Below are 18105 nucleotides of genomic sequence, written 5' to 3'. Positions count from 1 at the left end.
AAAGCCCTTGAGTTAATAAAAAGAATACGTCATTATTTCAATCTTCCCTATTTTCCATATGTAAGGTAAAAATGTTGGAAAGGACATGGAAATATAAAAATAGTTTTTTAAACATTTATTTGACTGTAGAAGAACAAATATCACCAATTAATTGATACCTGATCATATTCTGCACTTCTTCTTCCTCGGAGATGCAAAACGCAGCTGTGCAAATATTTTTTATTCTGACTTCACATTAAATAATACTTTGAGGACATAAATAAACAGGTGGATATTGTTTCTTTGTAATGATCTTTTAAAAAAAAGTCTTTCTTTGATTTTATATTTTAGAAACCTTTTTGAATTGTTCACCAATTTTTTTATCATTGTGTTATTTTTAAACACACGTTTTTTAAATGTACGTTTCAGATGTAAACGTGACGGAAAGAAACGACTCAATAGATTTTTCCAATGAATTGCCTCCTGATCATTTTCTGCACCTCTGCTTCCAGAGCTGTGTGATTTCATTCATTTACAAATACAAACAAAAACAACAATTAAAATATGTTCACCCCCAAGATTCAACAGAAAAATTGTGAAAAATAATCTAAACAAACCATTTTATCTTTCTTTTTATTCAGGAGAAAATCTTCGAGCACCCTAGAACACTCTCTAATTCTTTGATTACATCTTTCTCATCACTTCCTCATCATTGGGAGGCGTGGATCGGTCATTTCTACCCGTTTGTGAGAGAAGACTTTCGGTACATCAAAGTTTAAAAGCGCTTAAATACAGCAGTAACAGACACGATGCCACGAGATTCAACCAGCAGAGACGTTTATGGCTCGCTCCAGAAGGAAGTTCATCGTTTCCTCCAGATGTCTGAATTATAGACCTCCCTTCATGTCCCTTTTCCACCAATCAGATTCTAGCAAGCCGACCATGTCTTTGACCTCTGGCCGGTGTAACGTAATTCAGAATTGAACAGCCTGGAAGAGCTTATACAATAATACGAGTCTGCTATAGTTCTCTCCTTTAGGGAGACGTTTATTCACTGATCAAAAGCAAAGTACAAACCACGGGGAGCTCTCCTCAACATGCAAGTTGAAGCCCGGAAACCACACACCCTTTAGCACATCAAGATTCCATCTTTTATACCCAGATCTCGTCACAGGTGCATATCCCACCCCCCTTACCCCCGGGTGGGGGCTGTCTGTTGGCCGTGCCTCTTGGTATGTGTAAATACTGATAACAATTCAATTCAATTCAATTCAGTTTATTTGTATAGCCCAATTTCACAAATTACAAATTTGTCTCGGAGTGCTTTACAATCTGTACACATAGACATCCCTGCCCCAAAACCTCACATCGGACCAGGAAAAACTCCCAAATAACCCTTCAGGGGGAAAAAGGAAGAAACCTGGAGAGAGCAACAGAGGAGGATCCTCTCCTAGGATGGACAGATGCAATAGATGTAATGTGTACAGAAGGACAGATTTAGAGTTAAAATACATTCAATGAATATGACAGAGTGTATGAATAGTTCATAGTAGGCATATTCCACGATGGAGACCTCCACGATCCATCAGGCAGATGGCGGTGGGGAGGAGGAGGGCGGAGTCTCAACAGGACAGTGGCGTAGTCATGAGCAGGAATTCCACGACCCAGACGATCCATCAGGCAGATAGGATCTATGCCGTCTCATAGGGTCCGATGACCCCATGAGACGTAAAGTCAAATGGACTTCCGGGGAGAAAGCAGAGTTAGTAACGTGTGATTGAGAGATGAAAATTCATCCCTAAGGAGAAAAAAGAGGAGATAGGTACTCAGTGCATCCTAAAACGTCCCCCGGCAGCTATAAGCCTATAGCAGCATATCAAGGGGCTGGACCAGGGCAAACCTGATTCAGCCCTAACTATAAGCTCTGTCAAAGAGGAAGGTCTTAAGTCTACTCTTAAACGAGGTGACTGTGTCTGCCTCCCGGACTGAAATTGGAAGCTGGTTCCATAAAGAGGAGCTTGATAACTAAAGGCTCTGGCTCCCATTCTACTTTTTAAGACTCTAGGAACTACAAGTAGTCCCGCATTTAGCGTAGCTCTCTAGTGGGGCAATATGGTACGACAAGCTCCTTAAGATATGATGGAGCATCACCAATCAAGGCTTTGTAGGTTAAGAAGAATTTTAAAAGTGATTCTTGATTTTACTGGGAGCCAGTGCAGAGCAGCTAGTGCAGGAGTGATGTGATCTCTTTTCTTAGTTTTAGTGAGAACACGAGCTGCAGCATTCTGGATCAACTGGAGGGACCTAAGAGATTTATTAGAGCAGCCTGCTAATAAGGAGTTGCAGTAATCCAGTCTCAAGTGAACCAATTTTTCTGCATCTTTTGAGACAAGATGTGCCTGATTTTTGAAATATTACGTAGATGAAAGAATGCAGTCCTTGAGATTTGCTTTACGTGGGAGTTAAAGGACAAGTCCCGATCAAAGATAACGCCAAGATTCTTTACAGTGGTGTTGGATGCCAGGGCAATGCCGTCTACAGAATCCACATCACCAGATAATTGATCTCTGAGGTGCTCAGGGCGATTAAAATTACTTGGTTTTGTCTGAGTTTAACATCAAGAAGTTGCAGGTCATCCATGTTTTATGTCTTTAAGACATGCTTGAATTTTACAGAGTTGGTTGCTCTCCTCTGGTTTTATCGATAAATATAGTTGAGTGTCATCTGCATAACAATGAAAGTTTATGGAGTGTTTCCTGATAATATTGCCCAAAGGAAGCATGTATAAGGTAAATAAAATTGGTCCAAGCACAGAACCTTGTGGAACTCCGTGATTAACGTTGGTGGTTATCGTGGCGTCATCGTTTACAAATACAAACTGAGATCGATCTGATAAATAGGATTTAAACCAAATTAGTGCCGTGCCTGAAATGCCAATCGACTGCTCCAGTCTCTGTAACAGGATGTCATGGTCAGTGGTGTCGAATGCAGCACTAAGGTCCAACAAGACCAGGACAGAGAGGAGTCCTTTATCTGCTGCCATTAAGAGGTCATTTGTAATTTTCACCAGTGCCGTCTCGGTGCTGTGGTGTTTTCTAAATCCTGATTGAAATTTCTCAAATAAACTATTATGATGTAGAAAGTCGCACAACTGATTTGCGACCACTTTCTCAAGGATCTTGGAGAGGAAGGGAGGTTAGAGATCGGTCTGTAGTTAGCCAATACCTCTGGATCCAGAGTGGGCTTCTTCAGGAGAGGTTTAATAACAGCCACCTTGAAGGAGTGTGGTACGTGGCCTGTTAGCAGAGACACATTGATAATATCTAATAGAGAGCCGCCAATTAAAGGCAAAACGTCTTTAAGCAGCCCGGCGGGGATGGGGTCCAAGAGACAGGTAGGCGTGTTCAAGTAGAAACCGTTGAAAATAATTGGTCACGGTTGATAGGAGAAAATCCTCAAATATACACCAGGGCATACAGCGGTTTCCAAGGCCATTCCACTTGAGAACAGATTGGCACTGGTTATGGGCAAGATTATTAATCTTGTCCCTAATAGTTAAAATCTTTTCATTAAAGAAGTTCATAAAGTCATTACCACTAAGGTTTATAGGAATGCTCGGCTCCACAGAGCTGTGACTCTCTGTCAGCCTGGCTACAGTGCTGAAGAGAAACCTGGGGTTGTTTTATTTTTTCTATTATTGATGAGTAATAGGCTGCTCTGGCATTACGGAGGGCCTTCTTATATGTTTTAAGACTATCTCGCCAAACTAAGCGGGATTCTTGAGATTAGTTGAACGCCATATGCGTTCAAGCTTTGACGCTTGCTTCAGTTTGCGGGTCTGAGGGTTAAACCAGGCAGCAAACCTCCTCTTCCTCACTGTCTTCTTCTTCAGAGGGGCTATCGAGTCCAGTGTCATTCTCAGAGAGCCTATGGCACTGTCAACAAGATGCTCAATCTGGGACGGACTAAAGTTAGACCAGGAGTCCTCTGTTATATTGAGACGTGGTATCGAATCAAATACAGAAGGAATCGCTTCTTTAAATTTAGCTACAGCACTGTCAGTTAGACATCTAGTGTAGAAACTTTTGACTAACGAGTACACTCCGGTAGTATAAATTCAAAAGTTATGAGGTTGTGGTCTGACAGAAGAGGATTCTGTGGGAAGACGTTCAAATGCTCAATGTCAACGCCATAAGTAAGAACAAGATCAAGCGTGTGGCCAAAGCTGTGAGTGGGTTTCTGTACTCTCTGACAGAAGCCAATCGAGTCCAACAAGGAGATGAATGCAGCACTAAGGCAATCATTATCAACATCCACATGGATATTAAAATCTCCAACAATAATAACTTTATCGGTTTTAAGAACCAAACTTGATATAAATTCTGAGAATTCAGATATAAACTCTGAATATGGACCTGGTGGCGGTACAGAATCACAAATCGAATTGGCTGTAGTGTTTTCCAGGTTGGATGTGAAAGACTAAGAACAAGGCTTTCAAATGAGGTGTAGTGTAATTTTGGTTGAGGATTAATTAATAGGCTCGATTCAAAGATGGATGCTACTCCACCTCCTCGACCGGTGCCTCGAGGAATGTGAGTATTAATATGACTTGGAGGAGTCGATTCATTCAGGCAGACATATTCTTCATGGCTCAGCCAGGTTTCAGTTAGGCAACATAAATCAATGTGATTATCTGATATTAAATCATTCAGTAACACAGCTTTAGATGACAGAGATCGAATATTTAGGAGACCACATTTAATAGACCTATTTTGTTGCACTGCTGAAATAATTGTGTTAACTTGTATAAGGTTATTGTGTACGACTCCTCTTCTGCTTACTTTTGATTTATTTAATTGAAGTACACAGTCTCTACTCTAAAGTCAAGGGTGGGTAACTGCTCGAATGGAAGAGCAGAGAAGGGTGTTAAACTACAACTCTGCTCCCGGTTCCTGATCTGAACCCTGGGTTGTCATAGATTAAGTCCGGTGATCAGCTTGGTCATATTCGCAGAAATGAGAACGTGGGATGAATGCCTCTCCTCATCAGATCAGGTTTTCCCAGAAAGTCTTCCAGTTGTCTACGTAGCCCACATTATTCGCTGGGCACCACCTCGACAGCCAGCGGTTGAAAGACGACATTCGGCCATACAATTCGTCTGTCTGCAAATTTGGGAGAGGCCAGAGAAAATTACGGTGTCCGACAACGCCTTGGCATAAGCACACACCGATTCCACATTAATTTTAGTGAGTTCAGCGGCGGCTCCATTACCACGTATTACAATCTGACTGTATCTCCGCTTATCCAGCCAGCAGCTTCAAACAAGACTCCACGCCGCCCGCTCTGGCCCCCGACTCTGGTCCGTGGCCGCTATTTTCACGTTCCTGACTATAGAGCTCCCGATAACCAGGGTGTGTTCCTCAGCGGGTCGCTGAGCAGGGAAAACTGGTTCGAAACGTGAAGTGGTTGGTGCACAGCGGGCTTCTGTGTAGACTTACGACTCCTGCGAACAGTTACCCAACCATCCGGCTGCACGGTTACCGCCGGGGCACAGCTAACAGCTGACTGTAGCTCCGACCACGGGAGAGGGCGGGCTAACTAGCATAGCTGTCTGAGCTTCGATAGCGCGGAGCCGTGCATCTAACCCACTTAGACCTGCCTCCAACCTAGCAAATAAACTACACTTGTGAATGTTGAATACGGTCCGGCGTGTAGCTGCCCTTGAGCTGCAGACACAATATCTCTCTCTCCTCACAGGCAAAGTGCCGTCTCTTCTGATGCTTTGCCGGAACCTAGACATTACGGTCCCTTCAATAAATCAGATTAATATTAACAATCCCCATTTTTACATAATTCATTATGTAACTCAATTTAATATAAATCTAGAAGAACTGGCTCGATCAGTGACAGGGTGGAGATCTGAACATTATAAGTAGAAATAAGTGTAGTGTGATATCCAAAAACTTGAACGATGTCATAAGAAGCTAAGCTGAACCCTCTTATATCCAGGATCTTTATATTCCTCGTACTAGAGAACCATTGTCTCCAGGTATTTGTGACCCTCTCCTTTCTACTGGATATTCCTCTGAGCACATAGTATGCTAATACAAACACAGTATGGAAAAAAACTCCCTATCATAACAGTCTCCCGCCTCTTTAAGTGTGTGCTTGTGTGCACTATATGGGATATGATCAAACCTTAGCAAGTTATGTGCACAGGAAGGGAGCGTCCAATTCGGTTTCTTCCTCGGATCCGTCGCCGTTGATACTTATCTGCTCACCATCGTCCCCATCCTCTCCATTAGTTCTCGTCACTCAGTGTGACCTCGGTCCTAGTCCACGCCGGTTACTTTAAGGAATGTGAGGTTTCTTGCTGACGTCTCCCCCCTCGTCTCTCTTATCGTTATTGTGTCTGAGCCTCCTGGTCCTCTCAGTCTCCTCTCTACCGGTTCAGACTGGAGCAGTACAAGGCCGCTGTGTGTATCTATGTCTGGCGTTGTTGACCCTTGTCTGAGGGAGAGAGCTGTGTGTGCCCTCTCAATCATCTTTGTAGATGTAATTTAAGCCTAATATAACACAATGTAAAAGTTTAATACACCCTATTGTTGTGGAAGCGCACAATTTGAACCATTTTAACCAGCACATTCCCCCCTTGGGAGACAGAGGTCTCTCACCAGATCGAAAATGTTGTTGCTCCTGTGACTCTTCTGGTTCATGTACTTTGCGTACAGCAGGAACCGCTCATGCATCAGGTTACTAGCACCTGGTGGATGAATGCATGAGCTGCTGCAGGTCTTCTTTGGGGTCGGGTCCTTTGGGGTGTTATTGCTTATATCTTGTTATCGATTATTATCACAACACATAAGAAAACAGAAATGCCCTTTTATAAGGGTTACACTCTACTAATGTCACTTAAGGCAACTCGACTAGTCAATGGCAGAATATGCTGTTTTTCTCAGGTGGTTAGACCTGATAAGAAATGCAAGCCACAACAATATTAGGTTATAAAACACATTTATCAGAATCGCAGGGTTCTCTAGAGACACCCTGATGAACCGACATCATCGCAGGTCAATTTGACCTTTGGCCGGATAATGGCTGTTACCTCCTATTGCTAGGGACCACGTCTTCTTCTTGGGGGTTCCATGAGACGGGCATTGTTCTTTCAGCTGGGCTCTCCATATTGTTTTCCTCCTTTCTGTGAGTGTGAAGGTCATCCCCCTCTCCAGCTCCCTCAGCCGTCTGCTGGTGTTCTGGTGTGGATTGACCACGCCTTGCTTCTCCTCTCCTCTGTGGCCGGCAGGGCTTTGCCGTGATGGTCTCCTGCCCTCTCCTGCCCTCTGGCCTTCCTTCAGGTGCTTCTGCCTTGGTGCAGTGTGTGATGTGGTTCCAGTGTGGTTTCTCTCCCTTGCGGTGGGTGTGGTCAGTCCCATCAGGTGGGGTCCAGTCTGACATGGCTCGTCATCCTTCCTCGGATGGACCTCCTCCTCCTGTGGGTCTGGGCCCACGTGCTTCTCCTCCGTGGCTCCTTCCACCTGTGGAAACAGTGCTTCCTGCCTACCTGCCGCTCCCTGGACATAGCTTCGTTTTTCTTGGGCTAACCTACTCAACGGGGGACCTTTATCAGGTCTCCCTGGTACGGTACGGGCCGAGGCCGTCCGGTCAGCCTCTCATGGGGAGTTAACTGTGTACTACGGCTAGTGTGTATTCTCATGCTCATTAATGCCCACGGCAGAGCCGTCAGCCAGTCCATTCTAGTCTCCCTGCAGATTCTGGATAGCTTTGCTTTCAGTGTACCACTAGCTCTCTCTCTACCAGTCCCTGGGACTGGGCATGATACCCCCAACCTAACCTCTGTTTGACCCTCAATGACAGACATATTTATTCATTATCGTGTTGTCAAAAGACACAACAAATTACTCACCTGACAAAATCAAGACTGTTTGCTGTTCCGGCTTCTCAGTGGTGGCCTGAGCTCCTCACTGACATCAGGAACGCAGGAAGTCTCTATATCCTCCGCTGGAACCTAAAAGACACACTTTTCCAACAATACCTTGGATAAAAACAGATTAGCACTTCAGTGGCATTTACTTATGGTATTACTTTCTTAAAGAATTGTTACCCACTTGATTCTTGTAGTTCTGAGTTTGTACTCATGGTTGAATGCACTTATTATAAGTCGCCTTAGAGAACCGCATCAGCTAAATGACTTGAAATGTAAAAACTGGGTCCCCTTATCAGAATTGATTATTGGACTTACTTCCCTGGTTAGAAACTAAGCTCCAGTTATAGCCTCAGCTCTGGCTGCTGGGCGGCTTCCCCCCCTCTGCTGAATCTGTCAATCACCACCAACACTTACCGGTCTGATTATATCAATGAAATCAAATAACACTCTGGCTGTCTTGGAGCTGGAATATGGCCTATCGGAGCGATGTGCGACTTCCTCATGTCGCGCTCCGCAACTTACGCCTGATCGCACAGGATTGTTGACTGTGGGTAACCTGTATCGAGACCACCAGGGAGCCTGCAAAGCCTTCACCACCTCCCCCCTAAGGGTTCGTCAAGGCAGGTGCCCTGATGAGATCAATCTTTTAATGTAGCCACGCCTCCATCTTTTGCTAACAACATATCGAGTGCCATCTTGTTCTAATAAGTCATTAGCTGTCCTTGCATTCCTGTCGGTCATGTCAAGTTGTTGAAATGCACATAGTTGAGACAGTCCACATTCTGATTCTAAACCTACTGCGATCTGATCTATTGGTCTGTACTCGTCTGGCCCTCCTCTGCGTACTCTGGCGTCAACATAGATTGTCGAGCCAGCTTCTATGTAAAAAACAACCTTTTCTTTCTGTCCTTTTATCTTCCTCTCTCTCTCTCACTGTCTAAAACACATGTTAAGTCGCTCCCTTCCCCCTTTTGAAATAGGATGGAATTCCTAAATCCATCCTTTTCAATAATAATAATACTAATAAGCAGTCAACCTCTAGAAGAAAACAGAGAAATAAAATAAAAAATGCATGCGTCTGTCAAATGAATGCAGGAGAACCATGTCTTATCTGAACTCACAGCATCATCATTGTGCTTGGGTTAGGAATGTCATAATAAGTCGGCATAATTAGTAAAGAACAGGTTACAAATGTATTTATTGGCCCCAAATCAAGGCCCATTTTCAAGGGTTAGGAAATTAATTAATTAATGTATTCCAGGGAGCTCTCGTCCTCTCCAGTACACCTGCCTATAACAGCCATTCTATGGTTTAAAAAAATATAAATCCACAGTCTGTTCCATCCTTAAGGGATGCTGGTGACGATTAAATTGGAATCGTACGCGGTTTTAACTCTATCTCTACGGGAGCCATCGGAGTCAGTCACACATCAGTTCACCCTTCAGTCCTAACAGTGTCTGGAGATAAGTTAAGCATGTTGTCAGTGTCCCCATGATCAGTGTTCTCTCTACTATGTGTGTGGCTAAGCATGTGTCTAAGCATGTGTCTCTAATATTAACTGGACCTCCGATGTGTGTGCAGTTCTATATATGTTCTCAGATGTGGAGTAATGCAAGTGTTTATTGTGTGTGTACCCAGTCCGTAGCCTCAACCTCTGCTTCCACCCTTGTTCTTCTCTGTGCCTCCACTCTGGACCAACACTGTGATGTGGAGCTGCGGTGTCAACGACTGCATACAATCTGCAACTCTGGTGTTCATTCAACGGCCGCCGCTACTCCTTGCTGCTCTGCATAGATCTCCAAGCCTCCACAGTTGGGTTTTCACGAACCTCTCGTGTTGCAGGCAGTCCCCAGGATCTCAGATCTCATCTTGTATCAAGGTGTAGTTAAGGGCACAATGTCTTTGGTCCCCTGGTGGTGAGTAGGGATGCAGGACTCTGAACCAAAGTCTCCACTGCTAGCTGTTGTCACGCAGAGGTGTGATGTCATCATCATCCACTCTGTCTCACCAGACCCTTTGCTTCCTGTTCAGTGTCTCTTTAGTCTCCAGTTGAATCATTGGGTGACTAGTGGGCGTGGCACATTTTCTGTTCAGTGGATACAGTTCGCTGTCAGCTGTTGGATCTGGGCACGCCTATGGCATTTGTGTCTGGCCCGGGGCCTGGTGCCACGGACCACTATTGCCTTGTGGCTGTGGCTGTGTGTTGGGTGCTTGTGTGGGCGGGGGATATACATTATAGGGGTACTGTTGTGGTTCTGACTGAGATTGCTGACTCTGTGGTGGTAAACTACAAGCATCTACCCAATGTCCTGGCTGACCGCAGTTGAAACAGTTATTATATCTACCTCCTTTGAAGCCCCCGTTGTTACCCCTCCTAGGCCTCATTTCTTTTCCTCTTTTAGTGTTGTTCTCCCAACAATGTGAGGCCCCATATGTGGGCTGTTGACCCGTCTGTTGCGGATAATAAGGTTGTGGGAACTGGGCTTGAGGTGGTGCTAATGCTGCTTGCTGTGGCTGTTGATAGACCAGTGCATATGGATCCGGCGGAGGGGCTGGACACGGATTATGTGGGACGTAAGGTCCAGGTGACTGTGCTGGTGCCTGCTGCAACGTGTTTTGTGGCATCTGCTTAGCTTCTGTTTTCGCTATGTTCACCCTTTCTCTGCTCTCTTTTAGCTGTGTTTTCGCTAACTGCAACTGTAGGTTATTTAGCTCTGTTCTCTCCTTATCCCAAATCTCTTTGTTGCAATCCACGTGGTGCCCCACATGAGCTGCCCAACTGTTAAAGTTCTTACTTGCTAGCCCTACTGTCCCTTTCAGCTGTGTTTTTATGTTGTCAGGCACCGATGCCTCTATGGACCCTCTAAACAACAGTTCAGTGTTTGTATCGACCATGGGGTCCTCACCCAGTTTGGTGTTCCACAACTCTCTAATTCTCCCTAAATATGCTGCTCCTCCTTCACCATCCAATGGTGGCACAACTGTAAGGTCCATGGTCTCCACCTTCACAGGGTACTTAAACCTGAGCTGAGGCCACAAATCACTCACCCAGTCTGCTAATGGCGCTCCATCATGCACATTTGTTGTATCCGCCATCCGTTCCACTTGCTGCAGGTCCGCTAAAGAGGCGCAGGCTACAAAAATTCTCCTAAAGTCCCCTACCCCTGGGACACTTCCTGCACATTGCCCCAAAACCCTCGGATCCACGCTGCCCCCTTCTCAATTTTCGGTAGTTTATCTTTTAGCATGGTCACATCTGACAGGGCAAGGCGAGTATGTTGTCTTCTCATGGCCATTAGCTCCCACTGCAGTCAGAAGTGGAAACTGTTGTTGTGGTCGTCTGGGTGTGGAGCCAGTCCTTCTTTTAGTCGTAGGTGGTCTCATGTCGTTACATTTGTGCACATTTGCTCCAACTTTGTCCAGTCTTTGGTAATATCTGTGTCCGTAGTTCCCTAAACCTTCTGACCGTGGTGGTGGCATCACCATCCTACACCTCTCTTCTCTCCTTAATCTAACCTGCTCTGCATCTTCTTCTGATAAGTCCTCTCCACTTCCCTCAGCACTCTCATCATCGACTGCCTCATTTAGCACAGTAGTGACCCTTGGCTGATTTGATATTGCAATTAGTTCCTCCTGTTGTCCCTATCCTGTCTGAGGTGGTCTGCCTGGATCCTCCACTGGTTCTTTGACTCACTACATCTCTTTGCCTCGAGTTGTTAACCCCCCTTAAAGTCTGGTTTGTTGCCCTTGTGGACAAGTCAGTTGATTCTGTTGTAAAGTCAGTGTTATCCCTCTCCAGATGGCTCAATGTTTCTGTCAGTTAGTCTTTGATCGCTGTCTCATTATTTGGTGGTTGGGCTGTGACTTGTACCAACCCCTTCTGAATGAACAACACTTGTGTCTCTCCCGGTTCTGTTGCTTTCCCTGGCTGTAATGGCATCTGATGTGTCTGTGTTGCTGCCAGCATTTGCTTTAGCTCCTCATACGGGCCTGGGGAGAATGTCGGCAGAGGTGTGGGGTTGACCTTACTGATCTCTAGGTTATTGTCTTTTGGACAAGCATGGTTGTCTGGTTTCACGTACTGCGGCATCTGATTTGCTGTCTTCCCCTGCATCACTGCATTCATTTCCCCCAGGAAAGTTCTACAGTCTGACAAAAAGTTGTTTGCCTGTTTCATACTTTTCTTTTCCTTTGTACAGAATCTTCCTGCCCCTGACTGAACTACCTTAGCTCGGTCTCTCCCTCTCTTGGCCATACTAAGATGGCTCATTAATGTTTCGCTTGTTGGTGCTGGAGTTTTTCCCCCCCCAAACATGCCTCTCTCTCTCATGAGATCTGTCCATTCTGTGTACCTTTTTGATGCATCTTTCTTCTCTGCCTCTGGGGTTTTATTCATAAACCTCTGATAACCTTTCAGCAATGAATGCCCCATTGTGCCTTCCGGACATTCTTTCCACTCCTCCAATAATCTCTTAGTCTTCCCCATATTCAAATTGCTTTGAGAGGTGTGTTTGCTGCTTAGAAATGTTGTTCCGTTTGGCGCCCAACGTTGTTTTTAGTTATTTAAAAAAAAAGTTTATTATTTATTTATGAAAAAATGTTTATTATTTATCTATTTATAAAAAAATATTATTTATTTGTTTTAAAAAAATTCTCAATCAATTAAATGTATCAATAATCAACCATACCAATTAATGAATGTTCGAAGTTGTCTTTATTTTTTTTCAAGTTTCAACTCAAGTTTCAAGTTTTTATTGTCACATCCCCTTTTATACAAGTATAATCGGTTTGTGAAATTCTTATGTGCAAAACACCCGACAGCAGTAGCAGACTAAAAAAAGAATAAGAATGGGAATAAACTATACAATATCCACACAAAAAAGAAGAAAGTATTAACAATATATATATATAAAACAATGTAATAGAATATACATCCTGACAATATATATATATAAAACAATGTAATAAAATATACACTTTTTTGAGACAATATATATATATATATATGTATATACATACAATATATATATACAATATATATATATATAAACAATGTAATAAAATATACACCATGGCCATAGATATTCACAGAATATGTTCTGGTGTATAGTGTTAATGAGGGTCTCAGTCCTTGTTCAGCAGCCTGATGGCCTGACTGAAGAAGCTGTCCCTCAGTCTGTTTGTGCGGCACTTGATACTGCGGTATCGCCTGCCTGACGGTAGAAGGGTGAACAGTTTGTGGCCGGGGTGGTTATTGTCTTTCATCATCCGTTTGGCCCTGGCCACGCACCGCTTGGTGTATATGTCCAGGATGGAGGTAAGCTCACCTCCAACGATGTACTGTGCCGACCGCACCACCCTCTGTAGTGCCCTACGCTCCAGGGCGGTGCAGTTCCCATACCAGACGGTGATGCAACCTGTCAGAACACTCTCGATGGTACTGGTGTAGAATGTTCTGAGGATGCGGGGGCCATGTTGAATTTCCTCAGTCGCCAAAGGAAATACAGGCGTTGTGGGCCCCTTTCCACCGCGTGGGTGGTGCGTGGTCCATGTGAGGTCCTCGGAGATATGCACGAGGAACTTGTAGCTGCTGAACCTCTCTACTGCAACTCCGTCTATGGAGATGGGGGTGTGCTCTCCTCTCCGCTTCCTGTAGTCCACGATCAGCTCCTTGGTCTTCTTGACGTTGAGGACGAGGCTGTTCTCCTGGCACCACTGTACCAGTGATCCAACCTCCTCCCTGTAGGCTGTCTCGTCGTCGGTGATCAGCCCCAACACTGTTGTGTCGTCAGCAAACTTGATGATGACGTTGGAGCTGTGCATGGCCGTGCAGTCGTGGGTGTACAGGGAGTAGAGGAGAGGAGTTTAGTCACTGTTCTGGTGCTGTATGTCGATCTCAGTTTGATAAATGACGCCTGTGTGTGCACATTAATATTTTTGTTATTCTCCCTAACTTTGGCCACACGATGGTGTCCAAGGGTTAATTCCCTGTTGTACCCTATCTGCCCACTGGGGTATGAGTCTCCCTACCTCTAGAGGCCCTATCTCGTATTATGGGTGCAGTACCACCCCTGACCACTGTGTCTCCCTTCTATCCTGTACCTTGAGGCACTCTAGTCCGATCTTTCCCTATGTCCTGCCTCGTCCTTCCTGTCCACGAGGGTTAGCTGAAGGCTGACTTAATGCTCTCTCTCCCTTCGCTCCTGTCTTATCAGCTAAGAAGTGCGTGTGTATTATGTTTATCGTGTAGCGCATCAACAGACCATTCACAAAATGTTTATTGGTTTATATATAATGATCTTGAATAGTTCTCCAGCGGAACTTTTATTCCTTTTAATTCCATCTCTTCAGCTTCAGATTCACATCGTTTTAATGTATTAATAATGTAGGTAGCGTTCCCAGTTTTATCAATCTCCCCCTTGTTAAACTTCGCTTTCCCTTTTTCTCGAAACAGTCAAAGCAACACATCCAAGTTCACAACAAATGACACACGCTCCAAGAGGCCTTGCACACACTCACACAAACACTCACACACTCACACACTCTCTTGGCTTCCCCAAGGTTCCTGTCTGCAGCTTGTGACACAGTTCTGTCTTTTATATGATACAATTCTAATCAATCGGTCCCCGTTTTTTATAAGCTATTTCTAAACAATGGGTAGAGGCTTATTTAACTGTTGACAACAACATTTAGTTTCTCCAATCACAGACAGTCTTAAGACAAAAGGTCGTCTGCACACCTGTTGTTTATGAGGCCTCTTGTTGTCAACCGCCAAACCGCCGCAGACCCTCGTCAGGGGTCTGTGAAACGTCTTTAGTCTTTATCTTAAACCAGGTCACTACTCTGAGTTTGGGGTCCCCTAAAGTCATATATTCAGTTATTTATCTATCAAGCTATAACACGTTAAAGCAACATACACAGGTCAGGGTGAACGTGAGTTAATGGCCGTAACTCACGACAGCTTCATTTCAATAAGCACGCAGTTCATCAAGCACAGCTGGGATTTAAAGAAAAACACACATTTCACAGCTTCAACATAACAGGAGCTTTTTTCACACACTCTCTAATCTTTATCATGCGTTACTTATATTGCAGAATATCTTTTTATGTACCTACTACTTGAGCTCAAGATTTTAAACTATATCCTTTATCAATTATGTTGGTTTTACCGTCTTATATGTATCAATATGTTTTGTTAACAAAATCGTTTTTCCCTTTTTCTCGAGAGAAGGAGTGTGAGCACCCCAAGGTCACAGCAAGTCACACACACACATACACCCACACACACACACACACAGAATGATCCGCTCTCCAGTTGTCTTCCAAACAAGCAGAAATGTGATTTTTACACGTATCCTTTGAAGCCAGGAGAAAAGTTGCAATAACCAATACTATGAACTCAGGCGAGAAGCTTCTACTGTATCATAAGGATACAGCGCTCGTCCGCTATAGGATTTGATAACACCAGTTCACAAATATTGTTTTATTTCTCCTTCACTTCATCGTACCCTCGTCAATGAATTTCCCGTTTTACACCTCTTCAATGCCCCACAGAGACGTAGTCTGGCCGAGAACCTTTTTCCGAGGAATTCTCAGGGCACTTACGTGTCCCGATACACTCGGTGTTCAGGTCTCGTTAAAATCGCCACGAGCTACGGGAAACCCCCCACACAGTTTATAAAAAAAAAAAAATCTCTCCCTGTGTCCATCGCATCTCGCAGAATACACACTAGATGAACTGTATTCTCTAATTTCCCCTATCACTAGGTGACTACATCCAGCGGCATACGCATTAAACGGAATTACTCTGTTTTAACACGGACTCACCCTAATTCATCACCACACTGCCTATTTTAACACAGACGACAGGACCATGTACTGAGTGGACTCCTCAACACTCGGTGTACAGTGGTTTTCGCTACTACACTGACTCACTCAGCAGTCAAGACCAGCGGTTCTGTTTATTTCAGTGGACTCCTCAACACTTTAAATACAGAATGTAGAGTGTACCGCCGGCCACTAGAGGGCAGCGTCTAATTACCTGACCGGATATGTCACGCTGCCTTCCGTTAATGTCAGCGTCCATTTGAGTCTCGTCATTCATTCATTCCACCTCGAGGCGAGATGTTCATCCACTCATTCATGTGAGAACTGTTTACGTTATTAGTTAATGTGCATATACCGTATATCGTTATTTGTAGATGTGTATTACGTTATTTATGACATGCATAATTGTAATACGTTGTCAGCTCATCTTGCTGCACTGTCTGTTTCAGGGTGTCTTCATCTCTGTCATTAAACCCTTAAACTGACATTGAGGAGTGTTTCTTCATGAAGACACCATGGTCGTTGTTGGATGCCCTGCCCCCGGCTGCGAGTTTAAATCCGGAGACTTGTCTGAAGCACTTGTCGCTGCTCTATTGACAATTCATGGATTTAGCCACCAGCACGCAGCGCCTGTCATGGCGCGCCGCCCAGGGCCCAACCCCTCCAGGCCCGAGACTCGACCGGCGCAAGGTTGATGTGGGCGTGACAATAGAGGAATGGAGCGTGTTCATCCGCCGTTGGAGCGTATTCCGCGCGGTTCAGGCATAGGGGATGCCCAGGCCCCTTCCAGCTGTTTCAGTGCGCTGGGCCTTTACTTGAGACAGCCTGTTGAAAGCCGTCCCGATGCCGCCTCCGGACCCCTGCCAGACCTAATCACCGTCATGCGAGCCCTAGCTGTCATCCCTGTCGCTACATGTGTCCTGCGCGCGAGCTACTTCAGCTCGCCAGGAAGCGACGAGACATTCCGCATTCGCTGCCAGAGTGCGGGTAAAGCAGAGACATGCGCATATAATGCGGTATGCGAGTGTGGTAGGACGTGGACTATACCGACCACATTATCCGTGATGTTCTGCTAAGTGGCATCTATGACCCGGACATACGCGGGCGCTTGGGACACCTGACATCCTGGTCAAACCAGTTAACGACGTTATTGCACTCGTCGAGAACAAAGAGATGGCCCGTAACGCTCTCCCGTCGTCCTCTCTGTCAGCCATGTCGTCATTCCAGCGCCTGAAGACGACTCCACAGACGAGCCCCGCCCCGGGCCCTGCGGATAGGGCTAAACGAGCCTCGTGCCCAGAATGTAAGAGCGTCTTTAACGTCTTCACGGAGGGGCCTCGGTGGAATCCTAAGCCTCACCAGGTGTGCATCGGCTGCTACAGGGCCGCCCGACAGAGGCGCCAGCAGCCGTCACCCGACGGTCAACAGGCCGCCATGGGTCGGAGCTGATCTCCCAGGTCTCATCGGTGCAAGCTGGAGCCCGCCCTGGCCTCGTCGCGGGAGCCATCGCCCGCGCCGCCCCTCGTCGCATGGATGTGTCAACAGGCCTGCACTTATCAGACTCGAGCACCACATCTTCTCCAAGGGCGAATGGAGACGAGCCAGGCTGAGAGACCACCCCCGAGCATTAATTACCATCTCGGTGGACATGCCAGCGGGCTGAGGGATGGCACCGGCAACCGGGCTCGGCCGATGGAGCTCGGATATCCGCCGTCGCAGACACTGGCGCGCAGTCGGACCTCTGGTCTCTGGAGGAGTTCCTGGCCTGCGGTTTCGGCGGGACGACCTGCGACCCGTCAGCCTCAGCCTGTCGGCCGCCAACCGCTCCCCATAGCCATCGAGGAGGCGTTCTTCGCTAGGCTCTCGGCGACCTGCAGCGGGGCGTGTTATATCCTGCCGTTCCATGGTATATGTGAGCAGCTCAGTCCAGGCCATGTACCTCTCCCACGAGTCGTTGCTCAACCTCGGCCTCTTGCCCGTGAACTTCCCATCGGACGGCGTCGCAGGGGGGGCCCAAGGACAGGCGTAGCCCTGACACGGCAGACCAGCCTTTGTCCGTCAACGCGGCGAGGACAACCAACGGCGGCTGCGTAGGGCCAGGTGGCCCCAGGACGCCCAGTGCTCATGTCCTCAGCGCGGCCCCCGGCGCCCCGCACTGCCCGCCTTATGCGCCGGAGAACAACAACGGATGAAAGGTTGGCTACTCGGGAGATATGCCTCGTCGACGTTCAACACGTGCCCCATCGGGCACTACCAAGCATGGAGGGACCGCCCATCGAGATGCACGTGGACCCGCAGCCACGCCTAAGGCATGCCACACCGGCCACCGTGCCTCTACACTGGCAGCGGAGGGT

The 18105-nt window shown here is 46.2% G+C and overlaps 1 protein-coding gene and 1 long non-coding RNA gene across 3 annotated transcripts in view; one reads left to right on the top strand and one right to left on the bottom strand.

Annotated features, from left to right (window-relative positions):
- LOC130190086 (zinc finger protein 599-like) overlaps window positions 1–18105 on the bottom strand; it is a 32126-nt gene that overhangs the window by 2008 nt on the left and 12013 nt on the right. Inside the window, exon 3 of one of the 2 annotated variants that reach the window (XR_008830918.1) lies at window positions 1446–1956. The exons of the other annotated variant lie outside the window; for it this stretch is intronic. The gene's annotated coding sequence lies outside the window, so the exon portion shown is untranslated. Of the gene's footprint in view, window positions 1–1445; window positions 1957–18105 lie in introns of those variants that run through there. 2 annotated transcript variants of the gene reach the window in all.
- Window positions 15626–16236, top strand: LOC130191854 (uncharacterized). Its single transcript, XR_008831269.1, has 2 exons — window positions 15626–16068; window positions 16201–16236. It is a non-coding gene; the product is annotated as an uncharacterized LOC130191854 (long non-coding RNA).

Source organism: Pseudoliparis swirei, chromosome 1 (assembly GCF_029220125.1).
Source record: "Pseudoliparis swirei isolate HS2019 ecotype Mariana Trench chromosome 1, NWPU_hadal_v1, whole genome shotgun sequence".
NCBI classification, from domain to species: domain Eukaryota; kingdom Metazoa; phylum Chordata; class Actinopteri; order Perciformes; family Liparidae; genus Pseudoliparis; species Pseudoliparis swirei.
Note: the sequence above shows the minus strand (reverse complement) of the source record. Positions and strands in the feature narration are given on the sequence as shown.